The 17,495-nt window shown below is 38.2% G+C and overlaps 1 pseudogene; it reads right to left on the bottom strand.

Moving 5' to 3' along the window:
- Positions 1-451: 451 nt before the first annotated feature.
- Positions 452-17,495, bottom strand: part of LOC149261027 (F-box/LRR-repeat protein 15-like) — a 52,544-nt pseudogene continuing 35,500 nt past the window's right edge.

Below are 17,495 nucleotides of genomic sequence, written 5' to 3'. Positions count from 1 at the left end.
AAAAGAATGTGGAAATAAACCAAATATAAATAATATCTCTATTTTGTAGCAAAGAAAGGTGGAAATAAACGCAAAAATAAATAAAATCTATATTTTGTTGCGAATGTGGAAATGGTAGAAAATCCTATGCCATCAAATCTGGAATTAGATTCATCAATGCTTGGAAATCCTGTACCATCAAATCCGGAATTAGATTCATCAATGTTGCTGATATATTTGGATCTATTCGTTGACTTGCCTAATTGTCCCGCCATGTGGGATATTGTGCTTGGAAATTTGGACCTATTCGTTGACTTACAAATTGTTGCCAAGTGCTTTGCCACTTAGTTATACAACAAATCTTCATAAATCTTGCTAAGAAATAACATTTTAGAGCATATTTGATTAATCTCTGGTAATTAACTTCGGTCTGTTTAAGGTGGGCAATGGAAGATTATCGCTCTTTGATTCTTCATAATTGCCCAGCCCTTTTGGTTGCTTCCTCGAAATCTGGAGGCTTTACATTAACCGCTTCCAAGCTTGGATTTATAAAATCGGCTTCTGCAATTAAAACAACATTTGCAAGCTCCCTAAAGCAACTGCTTCTTCCACAGTAAATCGTTTTCTAACAGACAATGCAAAAAGAACTCCATGGAGACCATTCTTCATTGCTTAGTAATCTATCAAACCAACTAAGCAATATGTCTTGTTGCTGTCTAAGTGGTAATGTTAAAATTTCTTGGTTGATCCATCTGGGAACAACCTACCTGTCCAATAACTTGCATGCTCTTGGCATCCAACCCAAATCATCAAAACGGGGCTGCAGCCAGGTCTGCACATTGAGAAATGAACATCCTTGGGAATCAAAACCTGGCCTTTTCTTAAGGAATGCAAATGGTTGATTACCCCTTACTCAGTGTTCTGCCATGGTCCAAATACATTTTTGCACTTCTTCATTTAAGAAGAAATGAGAAGAGTGAATAACTCAAATCCTCATGAATAAATCTGCTGAATTGAAGGACTTGTAGCCAAGTGTCCCCAGAAATATTATACCGTTGATTGTTCTCAACAAACTTACACCACTGGTCAAGCAGCCTGAACCTTCCTACCAATACCAATCTCCAAGCCTCTAGAACATTGTAAATCCTTGGGCATGTAACAAATCCTTGTAAATTCTTGGGCATCTAGTAAATCTAAGTTAAGTTCAGACTTTATCCCACGAAGGCCATCAAGTGATGCATGTTAAACGCTGTCAATCCCTGAAAATCTGCATAAGCTGACAGTACAGTCAGAGGTGCCTTCACTTTTTCTGGGGTAGCGTCCAAAAAAATGTTATCCCAGTAATCTATATAGATCTTGGCCATATTGCTTGAGAGAGCCGACCACTCCTATTCTCGTACCTTGTGGAGATGATAAATACGGTAAGGGTATGGTTTCACCACGCCCCAAGCCTCTAACCATAAGACGCAATCAGGACAGGAGATGAGAGTAGGGGCTCTTTCAAACTCAATTTCACCGCGCGCCCACACAGCAGAGACACAGAAGTTGCTCTTTCCTCCGGGAAGATGTGATACTATAGTGGATATATGTTTGCAATAATGCCATGAGGACTGTTGTAACCCCTTGTACTTGGGGATTTTATGTGGATCGAAATATCCCACATGCACAAGAATAGATATTAAAAACCTTTGAAGAATACATTTAATAATGTTTTATGAACTGTCCTCTCAACTATTGTCGATGCATGGAGTACAGTTTTGCTCCTTCAATCAAAGAAGATCATCTACCACTATTGAAGAAGATCATCTACCACGCTTGTATGTGTAATACTATTGGTCTTTCTTATTTTTTCTAAATAGCTTAATAAATATTATTCATCTTTCTCATTTTGGCTTGTATGTTTAATACTTTATAAAATAGCTTAGTAATACTATTGGTCTTTCTTATTTTTTCTAAATAGCTTAATAAATATTATTCATCTTTCTCATTTTGGCTTGCATGTGTAATACTTTATAAAATAGCTTGGTAAAAGAAGATAAATAGCTTAGTAAAAGAAGATGCAATACTTTATAAAATAGCTTGGTAAAAGAAGATAAATAGCTTAGTAAAAGAAGATCAACTATAAGGTTTGTATGTGCAATATTATTGATCATTCTTATTTTTAAAATAACTCAATAAAAGAAGATCAACTACAAGGCTGGTATGTCTTTCTGTTCCCTGAGTAGGTGCTCTCAATTCTTACATTGGCTCTTGTTGCTCAATAATTGGCTTTGTTTTAAAATAGCTCAATAAAAGAAGATCAACTACAAGGCTTGTATGTGCAATACTATTGATCATTCTTATTTTTAAAATAGCTCAATAAAAGAAGATCAACTACAAGGCTTGTAGGTGCAATACTATTCATCATTCTTATTTTTTTGGTTGCTCCATAATTGACTCTGTTTTAAAATAGATAAATAAAATATCAACTACTTTAGTTGCTTGATAATTGGCTCTGTTTTAAAATAGTCAAATAAAAGATCAACTTCAAGACTTGTACATGTGCAATATTGTTGATCATTCTTTTGTTTCTGGTTGCTTGATAGTTGGCTCTATTCTAAAATAGCCTAATAAAAGATAAGATAAGAAGCAGATTGAGCAGTTGTGGAAAGATATTTTGGAAGAAGGGAAGCCGGCACATATGCCATATTGTTGATCATTCTTTTGTTTCTGATGACAACTCCTCTACAATCTCTTTTCACAATGCTTGAACTAGCAGGCTTGTTAAATGAAGGCAAAACCCACACAATTGAGATTTTGAAGTGATCGATTTGAGCTTCCTTCCACATGAATCTTATCATCCCTCAAATAAGACTTATTTTGTTTTCCATGTAGTTTTGTGATGCAGGAGCATCCTTGGCCTCAGGCAATCCTCATCAACCAAAAACAAGTTTATGTTGAGTTTGTAATAAGTGTTGTTACTCTCGTGTGTTTTAAGTTGTTGATACACCCAACTGGTAGTTGTTGCTACTCCTATAGCTACATTTTATCAAAGCAATAATTGCTTTCAAGCCAGTGACACTCTTAGGATCATGTGTTGATACTCCTGTTGCGTGGAGTTACTGACAACAAAAATCGACAGTTGTTTAGTTCTACTACTACAAGACAACCACTACAAGACGCACTGTGAGAATGAGACAGAGGTTACAAATTTGGTTTGTCAGCATACTAAAAAGAAGCAAATTGACTCAGTGCTAGAAGGCGAGGCAATTTGTTTTAGTGGAATAAGAAGAGGTCAGCAACGTGAGGATAAATTTCATGAACACGGAAGAAAAGGAGTTGTTTTTATTTTTGTTATTGATTTGTGTGGGTTCGCTTCGAGGTCTTGGACTTTTGGCTCTTGGACTGTTGGCATTGGTTTGGTTGTTGCACGATTTTCAGAGAGCGCGACTAGCTAATGTACGAGTTAGCGAGGGTGTTTGGTTGTTGTGCGTGGTATTGTTGTGTAACAACGTGGGAATTTCAAGTACTTTGAGAAATCCACTCTCAAATTTGTATTCTTATCTGTAACAACACATTTTGAATGAATAAAAAGATATTTGAATCATTTTTTTGTGTTCTCATGAGCATACTCGAATTACTCTTTATTTGTGCTCTATGATTTAGTCATTGAATTAATTAATATAGTAGATGAATTCCAATTATCTGGGTTGTGCACTCTATAATAGCGATTCAAATTTTGTAGGTGTTGCGAAAGCTACAGAAGTATGGGTCGTGTCAACTAGTATTAGAGTAGGATTCGTTCTAGGATTTACACCTTGAATTGATTCATGTAACAGGGTACCAAGAAACCTTGTCATTCATTTCACAGCAAGAGTGTTGAAGGTACGAGTTGGGTCACAGAACCTGGGTTGAGGTCTGTGGATGTTGGTGAGACATTTGCAATTGTAAGGATGCCACCAAGGAGAAGGGGAGCAGGAAGAGGAGGTGTAGGAAATCGAGAGCCAGAAGAGTTAATAAGAAGAATAGAAGAGATGGAGCATAAAAGAAATGGAGATGCAAAAGTAGATCCAGAGCCCGAAGAAGAAATTGATGAATAACAAGAGGTTGAGGCTAGAGTCCCAACAGCGAAGTTGATTTCATATTTGAGCAATAGAGGAAATGCAAGATTTGAATTTTTTTTTGGAGATAATACTAAGAGGGGGGGTGGGTGAATCAGTGTTTACAAATCAATAACTTTTTATTTCTATAATCAGATTTATATACGCCACTTCGGTGAAGGGAACTTGCGTGTGCACGCAATTGTTCTTAAGGCAACCAGCATATATCCAGTGAACTTATGATTCAGTTAATTCATCATATGTTGATCTTTAATCAGTGCATCAGTACTTTATTAAACATTAAACAATAACTATGTGCAGTAATAACATAATAAACTATCACACATAAGCAACACACATGAACACCAAGATTTAAGGTGGAAACCCAATGTGGGTGAAAACCACTTGCTGTTATCGTCTCTCTCTTCTTTTAATAATAATAAAATTTGTTTACAATCTGGTATTGGTGCAGACCCATACCAGTACGCAGGCACCCACCTGCAAAAGGCTACAACCTTCTCTCATTTAGCAGCTTCTACTGGAAGGGAGATGCAACCCCCTAGCCCTTGTACTAGTCAATGTGTTTACTAGTACATAGGCATCGGCCTATAGAAGGCTACGACCTTCTCTCTTCTTCCAGGGACCAAGTTTCATAAATTTTCAAACTGGATGCTCCTGGCACACAACAATATACATCAAGGCCTTGTTTCATCAAATTTTCATACTGGACCCATTAGTAACATTGAAGCTCAAAATCAATCACCACTGCAATACAACCATCAAAACCAATCACTAAAACTCAATCATCAATCTCTGACATAACTGTAACCAATCATCAATCTCTGACATAATTGAAACCAATCATCAATCTCTGAATCAACCATAACTGAGTCAATCAATCACTAAAACCTTTGACATACTGAATCAAATAATCATTGAACCTCTAACACAACTAAATCAACCATTCATTCAAACTTAATCAAATTCAACCAATCAACTGGAACAGACAAATCACTGTAACCAGTACACAGATCTGAACCCAGAACACTGCATCAAAAGCCAGAACCAATTGTAACCTCAAAAATCATGTGTTAGACTGTATACGCTTCTTCAATGAAGCCAACCTGCGTGTATACGCAACTTCCTTTAGCCCAACCTGCATATACCTCTAAAGATATTGAATCATAAAACCTTTGAACCACAAACTGTACCAATCAGTGACATTTTGAAGATCTACTGTCAATTTACAGAGTTCTAAATAGATAGCAGCAAGGATCACCCTTCTTACTCAATCAATCAATTAATCAGACACAAACTCTTTATGCATTCAGTTTTACTTTCAAATCTAAGAAGACTTCATTGACAGACAATAGTAAAACAGCAGCACTGATCTGATAGATCAGTCATCCCTAAACATCAAGCTTTTATTTTGCATATGCTACTTGGAAGAGTTGAACCAGCATGTATACGCACCTTCACCAAAGCGAACCAATGTATAGATCTGAAAATACTTACTTATAACTTCACTGCAATTCTAGGCTTCAGACATACCCAAAGCATCACATATAAAGGATAAAACGTGCGTTAGCAATCAGATCTAGCCTATCCATTATCAGATCTCATAATGATAAGTCTTTATGATCTTGATCCATCATCAAACACTCAGGTGCATACTTAGTTCAGATCAAGAAAAGCATCAGAAACCCATAACATGCATATTTCCTTTTGATCTAACACTTCATAAGATATTCATTACTTTTGCACCATGGAAAATTTTAGGGGCTAATGTTCGCCCAGTGGGCTAATTTTCCATGATTTTTCCACAAAAAGGATTCGCCAATTTCCAATTTTATAAAAGATGATTCGCCCAAATTTTAGAATATAAAATTATTTTACCTTAAAAATCGCCAACATTATATAGAGACTATATATAAAATAATTATAAATTTGAATAATTTTACAAATATATCAATAAACATTTATAATTTGCATATTAGGGATTAGTGAGATTCGCCAATGTTTTAAACTTCAAGAAAATTTTCCATCCTTAAAATTTTCCTTGTTTTGCACTTAACCCTTTGATCTTCTCCTCCTTATATAGCTTTATCCTTTCTCAATACCTCATATCCAAACAACACTTAGAGCTTGTGGTATTCTTAGACGAGATCAAATAATTGTTACTCCACTCAATATTGTGGGCTAATACCATGCTATTGACCCTTGGTATTCTTTCACCTTAATTTCCTTAATTTTTCATCCCATACGCGCATTTTCTTTTATGAAATTGTGTGCATACATATACACCCTTTTTGTACAGTGAACCCGCGCGTACATGCTCTTTTTGTACAGTGAACCCATGTATACAACATAACATACCTGAAAATGTCCTTTTTCTTCAAATTCTTGATTCTGATCTATAGTCCTTTGTTCCTTCATCCTCTTCTTTTGTACCATTACTTTGTTCCCACTAAATAGACCTATTATAATGTGATTTGCCATTGTACATTAGTTTTGAACTGATTCCTTTGAACTGCCCTGCATTTTGTCACATATGTGAACACAAATGCCATGCATTCTGTCACATCTAATATCTCTCCTGTAGATTCATCTAGTTACGTAGATTCATCTAATTACCATATACAAGTGAGTTGTTTTGCTACAAGTGGGCTGCCATCAAGTACAACACATGTATCATAATGCCAAAAATCTCCCCCTTTGGACTTGATGGCAACCATGTTGGTGTTGATTACTGCAAGTTGTAGAAAATGTTAGAGAAAACAAGAAACACCAAAATATTCTCCCCCTTTGACATAAAGGGAAAATGGTGGACCAAGATACTCTCCCCCTTTGATATCAAGGGTAAAGTGCTGACCAAAATGAAGACTTTCATATCTGAACAGTTGAATATGAACATTGATCATGCTCCCCCTAGGCACATGTTGAATTCTTTGATTAAACTACCCCTTTGTACATGTTGAGATGCACTATACCGTCCATGCTCCCCCTAAGCACATGCAGAGTCTACAAAAAATATTTTCCAAAGGAATAACATTACTCTATAACTCAACTATGTGAGTATGACCTTCCTATCACCAATGACTCATACATACATCAATCTCCCAACCAAGTGGGGATATTCCAAATTGTTTATACATGACTGAAATATAGCAATTATTACATCATCCTTCCCATGCATAGTGGGGAAACAAATTACATCATATGTCCAATAGGATTCATTCAAATATATACTATGACAGAAGGAGTCATATCATGGGCCTTTATATGACCTTTACATCAAATGATATACATGACATTTATAACAAAGACCAAAGATCTAAACAAGACCATGATAGTCATCAGCAACTATCATACACCATATATGATCTGCTCCATAAGCATCTGTCAGCAACATCCATACCAGCAACTGTATATGTCCATCATCAGTTCCCAAGATATGACAATGTAAATATCATCAACTTGTGACAAAGTATGCCGCATATAGATATCAACTCATCCTCTTGATCTCATCAAGATCAACTTGCTCTGTTTCCTTAGTAGAAAGAGCCTTATCATAACCTTCCATGAATCAACTAAGCATATGTCATATCTCCAAGCAGTAACACAAAATCATATCATATGTATGTGAAAACACCATAGTCATCATCTATGATCATAGCATCATCATCAAGAACTGCATGATCTTTCCACAAGAGCCCTCAATATATCAACCATGTATCATCACTAGGGAACATCCCACATCTAATAAGCATTAATCAACATATGTGAGTATCAAACCTATCATCATAAAGTAATAAGGCATCATCATTATGTGACTAAGTAAGCCATGTCTCTGAATATCCATGTCTTCAAATAGCTATGTCTTCATGAGACCTGCAATAACACCATTCTCTTGGCCAACCAACAATATTTATCAATATGCAACTTAAGTAATCATCCATGTATCCATCATAATGTATATCCATCAAAGAGATAACAATATGTATCTAGAAAACCATGAGCTCATAGTCATTTGTCAAGTTTCCTTGATACCATCAACAGCAACAATCCTCAACCATGTGAGAGTGAAGAGCTATAGGAATCTTGCATCATAACTACACCATATGAACTTTATGCATCTTTGAAGGCATGATGACAGCAACATAAAATAAATGAGTGGCTCATCATCAAAAAATGAATTTGAGTACTCAGCTTTGAACTTCTCCTTGTCCTTATGAAGATCACCATGTAAGCAACATATATGTATTGTATGCATCATCAAAAGTCATCCACAATCACCCATAAATCTGATCTGAATAACAACTATGTAACCCCAAGCAATACAAGTATCATCATCATAGGCAACTCATAACTGCAACATAGCATGATGTATCATTTAAACACTTTAGCCACATAAGCATCATCACCATTGATAAGAATCATTAGGTACCAAATAATTCTAAACATAATGCCAACAATGCAATATTAGAAGCATAGCATATTCTCCCCCTGAACCTATGCCACTTGTTCACTGTCAGATCTGATCATTGCATATATCAGTAAGAAATATCAAGGCATCATCATCAATCAGATATACATCAATTCATCAACAACTTATGAGGATCAAAAGCACTTCTAAATAACATCCACAGACTGTAGTCATCAATCATCAAGATAGAAAATATAATTGATAATTGTCTGAACCATATCAGATCATTTTTTTGAGTCTGTCCCACTGCTTCTTCATCAAACCAACATATATGCGATTGTACAGCTTCGAACTCGTGTATATACGTGCCTTATCTTCATGATAACTGTGTATGAGAATTAGAACACTGAAATCTCATACTCTAAGTTTCTCCTGAGTCTGTTATGTTTGTACACTGAGCTATGCCACATATTTCTAGTTTTACTTCCTTCTTCTTCCATACCTTGGGGTAGAAAATATGTGTAGGTTAACCCGATAATGCAATATAAATCAAAGCATAATATTATAACCTACTTCTACGATCAATTTGTGGAAGCTTAAAGATCGAGCTGAACAATATAACCAGAAGAAGAAGAATCAACGACACAATACACATGAAAATAATTTGGGGAAAGCCTCAACTTAAAAACCCACACTATTGTATTATCATACATGGTGGAAATACATAGGAACTATACAAAGACTTAGCTCTCACAACTAGCCAGCTCTCATTACAATCCTCACAGATGCTCACAGGAAATCTTGGCTTCTCTCTAGCCTTCCTCTCTACCCTCCAAGCTCCTATTTCCTTGCGTTTTTCCTTGTGGATGATTTGTCTTTACCAAGTGGAAAACCTCCCTTCAAAACTGTGCAATCCTCAAGGATAAATCCTTGACTACATTCATGAGTTTTCTCCATGAGAAAACACATGCAATTGATAATACACTGTCCTTGAACATTTATCTCAACTGGGTCTTTCTCAAAATAGACATGCAGGAGTTTATGATGAGGGAATCTTCAGTTAACTGAAGTAGCACTAGTTGAGTGAATTAATGCATCAACTGACTGTTAACTCACTATTAGTTCCTCAAACAGTTTGGAACTAATTTAACAAGACTTAACTCAGTAAACTTAGTTAACTAATTACAACTCAAATATAATTCAATCTTATCTCCTTAATTTAAGGGATAACTCTTGCATGACTTCAAAAATACTTCTAACATGAATTTCTCCAACTAATTAATTTAAAATAAATTAATTAATTGTTTCCAAGTAGCTGTTAAGACTAAATTCGATTTTAATTCACAATTTAATTCAAGGAAAATTTAAATTGGAATATTCTTGTTGCCATATTTCAACACTCCCTCTCAACAAGAAATGGATTATCTGCCACCCTGATCCTGTCTCTATGGAACTCGAATTTACACTTTGACAATGCCTTTGTCAAAATGTCAACATCTTGCTCCTCTGTCGAAATATACTGCAGCAACATGATCCTCCTCGACCTGTGAAAATCCAAGGAAAAAAGTATTACCTTATGCTTCTCCACACTACCATCAGCAACTTGCTTTACCTTGTTAAACCAACAGGAACTCACAACTAACTTGTTCTCTAGTCTCGGAACCATGTCCTAAACACTGTTACGAACTATGGAGTCATACTCCTCCACCATAGCATCAACCCAAATCGGTTGCTGCCTGCTTCCTCAAAGGAAGATGACTTGATCTCAACACATTCCCTAGCAAGCGCCATGTATCCAGTGTACCTCTCAGGTGGCCTCCTTTGTCTGCATTGAGAAGATGGTGCTCCCACATTCTCTCTCACATCCTCCAACAATCTGTCATCTTCTCTTGTGCGCTTTCGTCCATCTCTAGAAGACTCTGCTTGAGTGGATGTCTCCACTCTTGGAACCTCTGCATGTGGCTACTCCACATTAGTCTAAGGCTCCTCCTCCTCAGGAACCAACAGTTCCTCCACAGCCTATAGTTGGAGCTCCCTCTCAAGGGAAACTCGCATGGCCTTCTGCTCATCAAACTTGAGATCTCTGCGAACCACTGTCCTCTGACTAGTAGGCAAGTACACCTGATAGTTGTGAGGTGTATCAATGTACCCCACAAATATCCCCAACTTTGTTGTCGGCTCAAGCTTCTTTCGTGCATCCTTTGTCACATGGCAATATACCGATGAGCCAAAGATCCTGAAGTGACCCACATCTAGTCTCTTACCGGAGAAAGCTTCCTCTAGTGTCTTCATCCCAAGTATGCAATGCGGGCTTCTATTCTGCAAATAGACCATTGTGTTGCATGCCTCAGCCCACAAGTGAAGTGGTAGGCCTTGGTCATGTAGCATTTCCCGTGCTGCCCCTACAATAATTATGTTCTTCCTCTCGGCCACCCCATTCTGTTGTGGGTTATGAGGTTCCGTCAACTCTCGTTTAATTCCTTCCTCTACACAAAGTCCTTAAACTCTTGAGAGACATATTCTCCACCGTTGTCTCTTCTCAAGGCCTTGATCTTCTTCCCTGACTCTTTCTCGACCAAAGCTTTGAACTGACAAAACTTTGTGAAAGTTTGGTCCTTCTTCTACATGAAATAAATCCAGCATTTACAAGAATAGTCATCAATGAAAATCACATAATACCTTTGCTTCATTGTGGATGTTGTCGAGAATGGTCCACACAAATCAGTATGAACTCGCTCTAAGATAACCTCTGCTCGACTGTCTCGATCATGAAAGGAAGACTTGGTGTAATTTCCTAATTTATTACCTTTCCATGTGTCAACTTGCTCAAGTTTACCTTTGGGAAGTCTTGTAGATATCTGTTGCATTATCTTCAAAGCCCCATGATGCAAATGGCCCAACCACCTGTGCCACAACTCGCTAATGTCTTGGCTTTACACCAATTCTGCTTTCATACTCAATGCTGCATAATCATCTACCTCTAGTTTATAGAGATTCTTCACCCGAATCCCTATCCTCTTGGTCTGACCCGTGGCTATGTGTCTTAGGAACGCCTTTCCTTTACTGAAGACAACATCGTAGCCTTTGTCCTCCAACATCGCGACCGATACCAAGTTCTTTTTCAGTCCAGGCACATACATCACATCTTTCAAGGTGAGAGGAGCTCCATGCTCCCTATGAAAAGCAACCGTGCCCACTCCTGAAACACTATACCTTCCGTCGTCACCCATCTCTATGCACATCTTGAGGTCTTTCTCCTCCAAGGCACTGAATAAATTTTTATCACCGATCATGTGGAATGAGGCTCCACTGTCAAGATACCAGACACAACCCATCATCAATGACACCATGCATGCGATGAGGGTAAAGTCCATTTCGAACTGAGAGGCTAATGCCTCACCTTCCGAGGATCCCTTCTTGGACTTATTCAATGGGCAATTAGTCACATAATGTCCCATATTGTGACAATTAAAGCATCTTACTTTAGACGTGTCACCCTTCTTCCCTCCATGAGAAGAATTCGATTTGAAATGGGAAGCCTCCCCCTTCCCTTTCCTTGCCTTACTTGATAAGGCCAGATTTTCTTCATCATCATTCTTGGATGAAGAACCATCTCATGTGCTCCTCCTGATCTCCTGCTGCATAAGATCCGACCACAATCGTTCCCAATCCGGAAGTTTCTCCCTTCCATTCACAAAGTCTTGGTAGTTATTCCAACTCTTTGTAAGGCCAAGGAGAGCAAGGCTCACCATATCATCATCGGCAGTAGTTATTCCCACACTAACAAGCTCATCTCTACAGGTGGTGAGCTTGTTCAAATATGTGGAAATAGCATCGCCCGTCTCCATCTTGATTCTTCGAAGCTTATCCTCAAGCGCCAATTTCCTCTGGTCGCTACTGTTGTGGTAGAGGTCCTTCAATGTCTTCCACATTGAAAATGGAGTATCCCTCTAATGGAGACTCGAGACAATATTGTCTCAAACTCCCTCAAGGATGATCTATCTCGCTTTCGCCACACACTTCTTCCACTCAACCAACTCTTGTGCATTAGTTGAAGTTGGCTTTGGGATTTCTTTATCAATGAATTCCTTCAAGCCATTGACTTCTAATATAGCCTCCATTCTATCTTTCCATGCTATGTAATTCGATCTACCTTACAAGGCATACTCGAGTCTCAAGCCATAGAACACCATTGGCCAACCTTGAAGTATGATATGAATTCGATTTGCACCTGCAACCCCGAACTTCAAACTTCGAATTCTCTTCTCAGTATATTGTTCACAGCTCTAATACCATGTAGAAACTCTGTGTAGGTTAACCCGATAATGCAATATAAATCAAAGAAGAATACTATAACCTACTTCTACGATCAATCTGTGGAAGCTTAAAGATCAAGTTGAACAATATAACTAGAAGAATAAGAATCAACAGCACAATACACATGAAAATACTTTGGGGAAAGCCTCAGCTAAAAACCCCACAATATTGTATTATCATACATGGTGGAAATACATAGGAATTATACAAAGCCTTAGCTCTCACATCTAGCCATCTCTTAGTACAATTCTCACAGATGCTCACATGCAATCTTGGCTTCTCTCCATCCTTCCTCTATGCCCTCCAAGCTCCTATTTCCTTGTATTGTTCCTTGTGGATGATTTGCCTTTACCAAGTGGAAAACCTCCCTTCAAAATTGTGCAATCCTCAAGGATAAATCCTTGACTGCATGCATGAGTTTTCTCCATGAGAAAACACATGCAACTAATAGTACAGTGTCCTTGAACATTTCAACAGTTGGAGTGTGATGATGTTTGCTCCTTTTGGTACGTTGGCCGAATTTTGCTCCTGCATTCTTTTGCTATATGCCCAAACTTGTTACAAGCATAACATCTTATATGTTTCATATTCCTTCTATAGCGGTTAATGACTTTGTGATCAAACATATTGCAGGAAAAAAAATATCCCTTAAAGTACCTGGAAGTTGATGATCTTTCTGTGTGACAGTTATTAGCTTGAATCATTCTACTTCTGCATATGGCTGCAACATGTCCAAAATTATGACATATAAAACATTCAGCATTGTTCATTAGAGGAAAGAACCAACTATCACTTTCATAGTTAGGAGTAAATGATTTTCTTTGAAGTCTGTATTCCCTTAGTTGTTGATGGGGTTGACCTCTTATCTCCTTGTTGAGCATTTTAGGGTTTTCATTAGAGTTCCTTGCTTCATTTTGCGAGCTAGATTCACCTTTAACAGTTTCATGAAAACCAAGACCAAATTTGACAGCAAGAGACCTTTGACTACTAAGAATATCATCCAAAATCTTAGCACTATCTTGAAATCGTAAAAGTTTATCCTTTTCTTCTAATTTACCTTTTAGGATTTTTACCTCAACCCAATATTGCTCTTCCTTTTCAAGATACTTATTCTTCTTGATTTCTTCAGCGTTTCTTCCTTCTTCCACTTGTTGCCTTAATTCGAGAACTTCATTTTCTTGTTCTTCAAATGCTTGGAGTAGTTCTTCATTCTGCCTATTTGAATTTTTGAGATCTTCTTCTAGAGAAATGACCATAGCTTCAAGACCTTCACAGCAGCTAGTTCTCTATATAAGTTCCTTGGTTGTTGTGTCCTTTTCATTCACTTCATTTCTCAATGATGTCACTTCATCCTGCAGCCTTTGACTTTGATCTTCCTTTTCTTTATATTGCTTCTTTATTTTGTTTCCTTCCTCTAACTGGGCTTTTAACCCGGTAACGTCTTCTTTGTAGGTGTTATGATCCTCTAACAATAGGTGTCATAATTCATGATTGACTGGTAAAAGTCCCTAATATGTTCATCCTTTCCCTGCTGCAAAGGTTCCATATTTTGAAAAAATCAAAAACTTAAAAAATGTAAAGAGGGTATGCCCTAAAAGAAAGATCAAAGGGCAAAAAGAATGAAATGGTCAAAAAAGAAAAGAAATGAACCCCAAATAAAGAGGACCAGGAAAGTGTGCTAGTTCAAAATGCCACTACTATTCTGATTTTTGCAATAATCTGATGGTGTGCAGTTTGTTAACTCTTGCCACAGTTGATGAATGGCCAAACAGCTTAATCTTGGCCAGCTCACATTTTAATTTCCTGTTTTAGAGATAGAGAATGAAATCTGTTCAAACTTGGCAGATAGATAGTTAGGTAGAGAAGCAAAGGAGCTCAATTGTTAAACCTGAGCCCTTGGATGTAATAAGGGCAGATCTAGATAGGATTGCAGCAAAAAGAAAAGAAGTGAATGAGGGTTTGCTAGTTTAAATGCACCCAAGGAAAAAGGAAGAAAAAATGTTAGGTATAATAGGCTGGGTAGGTAGTTTTGGTGTTGCAGAAGCATGCTTATGATTAATTTTTGTTTCTCAAGAGGTTCATCTTATTGTTATCATAAGTACCATGGCAATTGTTTGGCTACAAATCAAGTGAGGCATGACTAACTTCCCTTCACACTTCTCCCAAAATCACTTATTAACCTCCCCCCAAGGATATTAAGATCTGTTTAATATCACTAATTCACTGCATCTCATTTCATAAATCGCCCAAGTAAAGCTCTATTTTACTAAGGAAAAGAAGCCACATTTATTGTGTAAAACCTCTATTTTCTCCTAAGCCTAAGTTGTTGAACATTATGCTTAGTGCGCATTTACTTTCAAAAAAGCTTCATATTAACAAATTAACCGTTATTATATTAAATCCCTTGTAAATCTTCCCAATCCCCGTATTATGTATATATAGATATATAACCCCCAAACATTAATATCCCGCCCCGATTTTATTATAAATCATAATGTTGTAAGCCCCAAGGGATAGCTCAAATGGTCGAGTTCACGTTGCTAAAGCACTTTCCCAGTTTGGGAGGTCACGGGGTCAAATCTCCTCGGCGCCCTCGGGATTAGGCCTGTTAAGATTGGCCGACAGGCAGATCCCTTCGGGTGGATCTACCCCGATATTTTCCCGTGGATGTAGTGGCCACTCAGTGACCGTGAACCATAACTTGAAAAAAAAAAAAAATAATAAATAAATAAATAAATCATAATGTTGTTCATCGGGAATTGATGGTTTATCTGAAATAAACTAAGAACCCTCCCCTGCTCATAAGGGGTTAATTAACCTCACGTTAATTAACAAACCTAATCAAGACCCCGCAACCTCACAAACGGATGGTAAATGACCCCGATGCGATATAAAACTTTAAATATGTTGTATGGACCCCGCGCCATAACCTTGAACCACCTCCAATGAACGCCAACCGTCCGATTGACGCTCGCTCATCGGACAGCCCATGATCATATCACACTCCCCCTTCCATCTGACCGTTAACTCCTGGGGAGTCGGCGATATTACCGCCGTACCAGGGACACGCGGTGCCCTCCCGCCATGCTCGCAGCACTCCCCACCAAAACCGTTTCAGCCGATAAGCAGTGCGGGCCGATACCGCTTATCGCCCTCCCGCTAACCCCGCCCGCTGATGTCATCACCACGTCACCGCCACATCAGCATCCATACCCCCGCGTCACGACAAAACATCACATCCCAATGACGTCATCTGACCAAAAAGCGCCAAAAAGCCCCGCGAAGCCAATTTTTGTTAAAAAAACTCGTGAAAATGTCATTTTCGCCCATTCTCATTCGTTCTTCTCTGCGAAACTGTTGCATACAAACTACGTCCAAACAACTGCTCGAGCGTACAGTCCGCCACCCGGCCAAACAAAGTCCAGCATCCTGTTCCGCAGCTCATCGGTCAACCTGCAATTGCCCTATTCACCTCCAAAATACAGGTATTTACCCCGTCCCACCTCCCGAACCTATATTTTTGGTTTTCCTCTGTAAATTATACCTATAAAAGCCAAATTCAAACTGAAGCAATCCATAGTTGCTATACCAAGACATCCAGAACTGCTCTTTTGCCATTTTTTCCACAGAAATTTGACCTCCAGTTTAAAAACACAGAGAACTGAACATGGAAGCCCCTGTGGCCCTCAATGTAATGCCCCTTAATGCACCTCATAAAGACCAGAATCATCTACCCTTGGCCGACAGAGATTTCCAAATAAAAGACCCGTCTGGTTGCCAAAATCATCTTCATACTTTCTGCCTAATCAGAAATAGTCATCTGAACAACTCTGATATCTATGGAATATGGGAATCCAATCTCCCCAGGTATTACCTTCCCTCAGTCAATGTGTTCCCAGATATTATTCGCCACTGCTGTGCCAATTATGACCCTGTCAGTAAAGCAGTTATGACTCCATCACAAACTGTTCTCTTTTACATAACTGCTGAATCTATCAATGAGATGCTACACTTCCATCCAGTTCAGCCTCTTGCTCCTCTTTCCATGGGATTTTGCTTGAGCAAGGCTCTCAACTATCCAGTGCAGAAATAACCCGGATTGCTAAGTTATTCATGAAACCAGATTGCCAGCCCCAAGGCCCACCTCCCTATTTACATGTCTGGTTCAATGAGACTAGAAGAATTATTCTTGACATGATATCAGTGATCTTGGGATTTAGGTCCAGTGAATATGTGGATGAGATTGTCCTGGTTCTGTTATCCACCTTTACTCCAAGATAGCCCCCTGCTATTAAGTATGACTATGCCTATTTCATTGCTGACAAAATCCATGCTCAATTTATGAATTTGGAAAGAGAATGAGTGTTTAAATACACTACTTTAATGTACCATCTCCTGTTGTATTATCACCCAGATAGTTTTTTATTTCCCATCGGGAAATTGGATTCCAAAGGAGGAGGTTTGTAATCTTTTGGACCTCGGTCTTCCACAATGTTGGTGAATCCTCTTATACCTACTGTGAATTCATTAACGGGTTTATACATCCAACCTCCACTCTATTGATAGGAGCTCCTCCTCCTAGGCTCTCTGGTGACATAAAAAAGATTTTACAGCTCTCCAAAAACTACAGGATAGGTGACTGGTACTTCTACCAGGATCACACTAAAATCAGAATATATGGCTGTGAGCTATGC

This window comes from Pinus tabuliformis, chromosome 6 (genome assembly GCF_031772625.1).
Source record: "Pinus tabuliformis cultivar Carrire ecotype Pingquan chromosome 6, CPIR1, whole genome shotgun sequence".
NCBI lineage: Eukaryota > Viridiplantae > Streptophyta > Pinopsida > Pinales > Pinaceae > Pinus > Pinus tabuliformis.
Note: the sequence above shows the minus strand (reverse complement) of the source record. Positions and strands in the feature narration are given on the sequence as shown.